This window comes from Typopeltis vanoorti, chromosome 19 (assembly GCF_054136105.1).
Source record: "Typopeltis vanoorti isolate ZY-2024b chromosome 19, IOZ_Tvanoo_1.0, whole genome shotgun sequence".
Classification (NCBI taxonomy): Eukaryota; Metazoa; Arthropoda; class Arachnida; order Uropygi; family Thelyphonidae; genus Typopeltis; species Typopeltis vanoorti.
The window spans coordinates 7,039,814-7,047,903 of record NC_143567.1 but is presented as its reverse complement, the minus strand read 5'-3'; positions in this window follow the sequence as shown (position 1 = coordinate 7,047,903).

Here is an 8,090-nt window from a genome sequence, read left to right as displayed (position 1 = left end):
TAAAAGACAAAATTCACTAAGAACTAAAATAATAATAGATAACAAGATTTTAGAACAGGTGAATTCATTTAACTACCAAGGATGTGTGATTACATATAAAAATGAAAAAGATATAAACCTAAAAATTACGAAATATTTATCCAAATATTTTAAAATAACAGGTGTAATCATCTATATTTAAACCTAACCTAGTTCAAACACAAACTAGATTAAAACTTTATTTTTTTAAAAAAATTAAAAATTATTAATTTTTGTTTGTCTTTTTGAAATCTGGACAATAAAACAAAAAGACAAACGAAGATTAATAACAGCTGAAATGAAGTTTATGAGAAAAACTGCAAAGTATACTCTATTTGATCACAAAAGAATTAAACCAGAAATCAATAATAATAAAAAATTTTAAAAAATGCAAACATAAATGGATGGAACATGTTGAAAGAATGAAAACAGAAAGATTACCAAAACAAGCCTTAAATTACAAACTATTAGGGAAAATAAAACCAGGACGTTCTCTTAAGAGATTCAACGATGACTTCTAACCCGGAACAGGTCACTCTAGGACTAAATCCTCGACTAGCATGATGATGAAATGACATTACCGAAATGAAGAGCAGAAAAGCTTCAATTTGACATGAGCAAAATTTAAAATGGAGTATATTATAAATACGGCCATATTTTATAGCCAAATATAAAAAGAAGCTTCAGAAAGTTTCAAACATTTACCAGAGAGCTTATGAGAAATGGCATCGGAGTTGCGTTGGTATGCACTACTTGTCCTGGAACTCCTATAAGAGTCTACTTTTCTTTCTTTTTTTTTTTTTTTTTTTTTTTTTTTTTTTTTTTTTTTTTTGAGAAAGGGATTTATTTATATTGCTGGAAGAATGAAGCATTGTTTACCATTAGGAAGATACGATGAACCCAATGACTTACCGTATCCTCGAACCTCACTATAATTGCCTATTCATATCGATTGGCTGTTTTTTTAATCCACAAACGTTGTTTCATTAGCCTTTGAGTGGCGTCCATGTAAATGAATGCCACAAAAAAGTGAAAACATCTGACACAGTCGTGTATCAGAACACACAAACGAATACAGCAATATTACATACGAATTTTTTTTATTGATTTCAATAATCAGAGATTAACGACTCATTATTCTGTTGATAATAGTAAATCGGCCCTTTTGATTCGTACGCCTTCAGACATCCAGACCGAGTTTAAAACCAACCCTGTAACTTTAATAAAGTGTACTACTTTGTGTTCTTTGTCATTAACATATTTTCCATTAAGTTCAATATGTTTGCTCATGAATCGGAACTGTTTCGGTTGACTTAACTTACAATCCTTTATCTTTCGCTTTTGATAAGACCGTTACGAAGTATTCGTATAATGAATTTCGTTCTGAACACTTTAATTGAGCCGTCAGTTGGTCGTATGGGGTGTGCACGGACAATGCATTCTTTGCTGGCGATCTAATAGTGTCTGATCATAAAGGCGGACAATATTTACAAGCCAACGTAATTAATATTGATCGCCATTTAGCGCTGTACAATACCCCGTTTATAAATGATGCCATAGCGAAAAGTAAACCTACGGAGATAGGTTACATACATGGAACACAAACATTAACTTGCTACTAAAAGCCATAAATAAAAGGCATCCTCGATATTCTCCGCTTAGGAAAAGAGCGAACGATAACATAGACTGAATTTTCATCTCCAAAACTTCAACAATAGAAATCACGTTTAAAATAACCACTACCCTAATATCATTCCACATTTACATCTGGAAACTTATGGTAAATGGATTATTCGGATTCCAAAGAAAATAATATAGTAGCTGCTTCCAGGTATTTCACTTTCTTTTCTTGATTATAATACAGATGATTTTATTTTAAAAGCCAGCGCACGGCGGCTTCCGTAGCGTAGTCGGGATAGACGAAGCCTTTTGGTTGAAAAGACTTGGGTTTGAATCCCGTCTTGGTTTTTTTTTTCTTACGTTAAAACTGGATTTATCATCCAGCAAAAGGGCTAGAAGAACACACGCAATTTACCGCCATAGCACACAATGTAGATAGGATTAACCGCCGTATCATAAACAGTTAGCCAGTTTCTAAGAAGTTACTTGGTCGCGACAAGCCAGCCCACACCTCTTACTCAAGTCAGTTAAATTAAAAACATTGCCTAGAAGAAAATGAAATATATGTAAATATTTGACTCCAACTTGAGAGAAATCTTCGTTCTAATAATAATAGCACAAGTGACTATTATTATTTATTTTTATTATTATTTTCAGGAAGGCATACTTTAGTTATACCAAGAAAGAACGCCCCCCCCCCCGGGCAAAACCAACACGACACTAATCACGCTATACCATCAAATCTGGATACGAACGACCGCGTTAAAAGATGAAGGTGGTGAATAATATGGTCCTGTACTCTCAACAAACTCTGTAATAACAGAATAAAACAAGTATGTATTGCTGCACATTATAAACGGTCTTCACTTATTAAATCCATAATCGCTAAATAATTGAGAATTTATTCATAATTTTTAAGCTTTGATTAATGAGGGGATTACCCAGTTATCACTTGTATACCTAGGCGCAATTCTTCTTTTTTTAATCATATTGATAAGGTTTTTTTTTTTTTGCTTCATAATTATTACATTTGACACTGTGGGAGGGGTGTCACGCCCTAATTTCTGCCCCGCCACGGATCGCAACAGCTCTCCTTACTTGGGACCAGGTCGTATTGATTTAAAAATTACTCTCGAACTAAAAAAACATCCTCTTTTGTATTTGAAAACACACGCGTTTAACGTTAAACAGGCTTTTGTATCACAATCGCCCTCGCAATTTTACAAGCTTTTTACCAATTGTATTTTGATAAGAATGCAGTTTCTTACAAAGGAGTTATCGGGCTGTAAAGGGGGCATGCATCACGAAGATGGCGATGTAATAGCTACTCTTTATGAGATATAACCCACCATTACCGGCACGTTTCATGATTTCTGCGCAATCTAAACTACTCAAGTTAAACAACTTAAAACACTCTGCAACGCATTTTACAGGATCACTCTAGCATGATGCCTAAAAGGAATATTACGATAGCAAAGGCTTCCGCTATAAAACGAAAAAGGCAAAAAATAACCGTCTTCTCTTTTAATTCTGAGTATCGATCTCTCTTTTTTTGTTCTCTTGGAATATTTAAACCTTTACGGTAAGTTGTTTCTTTCTACCTGTTGTAAATGACACCAACACGGGATTCATTTTAACTCTTTTGCTAATACCACCACTGCTTACATTATCTGATGGGGCATTATACAAGCATTTCTTTGGCATAAGTAGCTCGAAGAACTCCGAATAAACGGAAAGCTGAGCTAAGACGGCAGGAAAGTCAGATGCGAAGCCGTCTGTGCACCATCTTTAATGGACAAGGCATGTACGTCTTGTGCTCCGTAGAGTGGCAAAAAACTTTCGACTCCTGCTTTAGGTAATGTTGCACAGCGGGAGGAGAAACATAATTCACCGTGAAGGATTATGGGTAAGAGAGCTTGAATCAAGAAGAGTGAACTATTATTGCTATGCCAGCCAGAAATGTTGAAGCAATGGGACGTGTGCAATTTATTCTGCGGAACAATGGCTTGGAATTCGGACACTGCGCAGTTTAGTGCATTGCCGATAATCGATCCTCGTCAGGCTATCATTATCAGTCTTCTTATTTAACTGATGGACAAAATTAGGCAGTTTTAACAGGACTTATAATTGTACTATTTAACGTTGATGTCTTGTACTAAAGAACAGATTAAGCAACTTGAGGGAAAGAGAAAACTAATAAGGATACAGACCATATAAGAAAAGATAATTCCAAAAAATAATTGAAGCTTATATGAAAGGTTAACTTAACACCGAACGTTGAACTAAATAAATCATTCTATAAATTCGTGTACTTTTCTAGAGATGTGATTGATATAAAATTATATTCTTCCGCTATCTACTGACGTTTATAATAACTTTGTCAGTGAATGATTCAGAGTATATTTAGCAGAAGGAACTGACCATTTACTATTTAAACTCAACATAATTAAAGTAAATATAATATATTATTATTATTTCCTATAAATGTTAAATATCTGACGATAATTAAATATTACTTAATATAAGCTACAAGAATATATAATTAGGTTTTTGATTTTATTTGAAAGAGGTTTGAAAATTCCAGAGTGTAGCAGATGGCAATGCTGTAGCCAATGAAGTTTTAAGTGAGGCTCAGCTATTGCTGTTTCCCCGCCAACACCAGCACTTATAGCTCAATAACACCCCATCTAACTATTTTCTTCTACAGATAACGGGGAATATGAAAGCATTCTTGCTTCGCCCGTCTAGCAAAAAAATGAAAGATTTGGATTTAGGCTCGCCGTAAACTTGCAGATGCTCGTGAATTTCTGTAGTCAGTTTTATGGAATATTTTGGGAATTTGTTAAAATGCAATGATAGGCAATGCATGGATTGCAATTGAGAAACGTGTCTTTTAACCCCAGTGCTACAACACCGAATAAACCCTTGTGATTAAGATCACCATCACGTCTTTCCCACTTCATCGAGAGTACGTTTGGATTGTTCAGAATTAAGAAGCAACTGAAGCTCTCGGGTCGTTATGTCTGTTCTTTTTTTAGTGTGAATTCTAGCTACGAGAGGTTTTAAAAGTATTAGCCAAGGAATCGTGGATGGACCAATACTGGATAATCTGGGAAATCATCTGTCATGTAAAGACATTCACGTACCTATGACGGGATTCCAACTTACGGTCTCTAGGCTAAAGATATTTACTCAGCCATCATACAGCAAGTGGGGTGTGCCCTGGTCTCTTGTGTGTGGGATGATAATCCCGACTTTGCTGGAAGTAAAATACTTCCGTATGAGATCGGCACTTTTTATTTCAGAAATAATTCAATCTTTTGATTACTTTAAACTCGGAACGAAAACCTCAAACGACAGTCTTTTGAGCATCCACTGGACAAAATTATCGCTAAGCGCGTGAGACTTGTCATTTTTCGAAAGGTTCCATCAGGATGAGACGCCTTTCTCGCACAGTTCAGAGGAGTTTGTTTTGCGAAAGCCTTTAGTGAGTTTCCATATTTGATGATGGCCAATGCGCAATTGTTTGTCGTAATTTCAAGATGCTGAAAATAAATAAGATTAATACAAATACGAAATCTAAAAGGCATTTGCATCTGAACAAATCATCCTTTTTCGTTTCAGTTCAGTTTTCTATGTTCAATGTGGAAGCAGCTTCCATTTACCCCACCATAATCGTATGCCATGTTTATATTGAATGAAATATACGACATTTGCAGGAAAGAGCCACACAGAAAAAAAAATATCATGCACTAATAAAATATGAGCTTACGATTTGCTGCTGTGCACGCCTTCATACGATGGGGAACCAGAAGGGAATACACACACACAAGTTCCTGTTTCTTTTTTTCCTTTGGAAGTACATTGAAAATTCCATTACATTCATTTACTTAATGTGCGCGAGAGACATGAGTCTGTAACAGTATCACTACATGCGCTTAGATGAGGAGGAAATAAAAAGAGAGAGAGAGAGAGAGAGAAAAAAAAAAAGAAATCATCTTTCTAACTCTGCTTAGCGGTCGGCTCCGTTTGAAATATCTCCCGCTTCTTGAGCCGAGAACGGAAGATGTTGGTAATGGACGCCAGAATGCGCACGAAAAGTAAAAAAAACGCCCATTAGTCGGATACATATATGGGCGGGCGTTCAAAGAAAAGATGAATAAAGCAACAATAAGCTTCCTTACATATTTTCTGTGAAGTTCTTATATCTACATAGGGCTCCTTATTGATTCTTAAGTCACTGGCTAGAAATTCCTTACTGTCAAGCATTGTTGATATGTGTGTGTGTGTGTCTTAAGATATCTTCTAAAGAAGGGCGGATAATGAGATCGAGACCCGAAAACGTTTTCAAAGCAGAATACTTTTATCAGTTATAATTATACGTTCGTGCTCATAAATTCGCCTTTCAATTTGTTTTCATAAAAGGGTAGCTCTCTCTCTCTCTCTCTCTCTCTCTCAATTTATCTTCTTGTCGCTTGTCTTTTAGGAATTACTGAACGTATCATGAAAAAGATGAAACATGTTTTTCTACCTTCTGATATCAAAGTGTCTTAAAGGGTGCGCAATTTCTATTGAAATCCTTACAAAATCCAGCAATGATCCTTAGTACCAATAGAAGATAACGAATCTAAACCAGCAGTTTAAATTAATCAGTAAAATATAATTTCGTATTTTAAGTGCAATTATAAAATTCGTTTGATTTGTAAGCAACGAACCCTTTAAGGAAACGGTCCTTGGATATGCTCCTGAAAATACAGTTCCTATATTAGACAATCCTTAAGTGGTGATATTCCTTCAACGAATGATCTTTCATATATAATATGACATTATATTGTTCTTCCCATTTAATTTTATGGGATGGGAATCTCTAAAGATGGTTCTGCACCACTTGGATGGCTACGGCAGTAGCCATCCAAGTGGTGCGGAACCGCTTTATGGTCCAGAAAAGATCATAATCAAGTAAGGATATTTAACTTAGATAAGTTTTAAAATTCACATGCAAGATATTTAAACAAAAAAAAATTATTCCAGGTCCACGAAGATAAAGAAAAACATTCATAACAGATATGCACTGGAAGTTTTATAATCAGCAAAGCTATTAAAACGAGATGCTATTCATTGAATAGTGCCAATTCAATCCGCCCATGATTCAAATATTATAATAGAAATAAATATAACTTGAACTTCGCTTTAATATGAATTTATATGATTAAATATATAAATTCCAATTTAAAGTAAGTTCTGTAATGGCTGCTTGCCTGCTGGCTGAGTGGTTAGCGTATCCGCTCTCCAGCCAAAAGGCTGCGGGTTCGAATCCCGCAGTGGGCATGGATGTTTGTGTGATTGTCTTTGGAAATACTAGTGGCGGTAGATGGCGTTGGTGTGGTCAGTTGGTGGACTGAGTGGCGGAGACAGAGTTGTAGAGCAGGTGCCCTCACTCGATGAGTCTTTGGACTCCATGGAGATGTTAAATAATAAAAAGGAGTTTGTCCTAGACAGGATTCAAACTCTGATCTTTCCACTCGGAGGACATTGTGAAAACGTTATAATGTTCTCTGAGTGGAAAGATCTGGGTTCGAATCCTGTCTAGGATGCTAAACTCCTTTAAAGAGACTATAGTATAATTTATATTATTATAATGATTAGTTTAGCTGCGTCTATATACCGTATGATTGTTATTTTTAAATAAGAAATAGCAGAAAAAATGTTCGTGGATATTACAACTTAAATTAGACTCTGCCAAAATAGTAATAACTTCACGTACACATGTTTAAGCAGATGAAAATTAACAGAATGTCATTTTTCTCATCCTAAAAGTAGCACTGGATAGGACCTGGTCTCTTGAACATAATTACATATTTGCTTTTGACTTAGTATTCAAGATTCACTATTATCCGATATTGTTAAAGCGTCTTGTTTTAGAAATTTACACCATCTGGACACCTGTTGGCAACACCAATAAATATGCTCATCTTAAAATGTGCATGAACAAATATAATTCCAGCAAAAAGAAAAACTTCTTTTTCTCTCTGGCTGAAGACCAAGTCACGATTGCTGCCCTAATGAAGCACAAACATTTTTCCATAACTTCTGAAGGGCTAGGCTAGCTTTTATCACAATTTCTCCCTCTCCCCCGTGATATTTATTTTTCAGATAAGCGCGCGCTTCCGGCATTGAAAGCTTTTCCAATTAAATCGCGTTACCATGACAACAAAGCGTCAGATATACATTTGTTGTTAGGAGGATGTGAGAGCTCAAGCCGAATGCATACTCGCATTTAAATAAATATCAGAGTTTCTCTCCTTCGCTCTCTCTTGTTCTTTCTATCAGTTGCACTGCAAGAATACATTTCTGACATCCGGGAGATTTTAATTAAAAGCCGTATGCGTCATTTTTCACTCATGAATGCTTATCTGGACAAATCTCTTACTTCTCCACTCGGCCATTCGAAA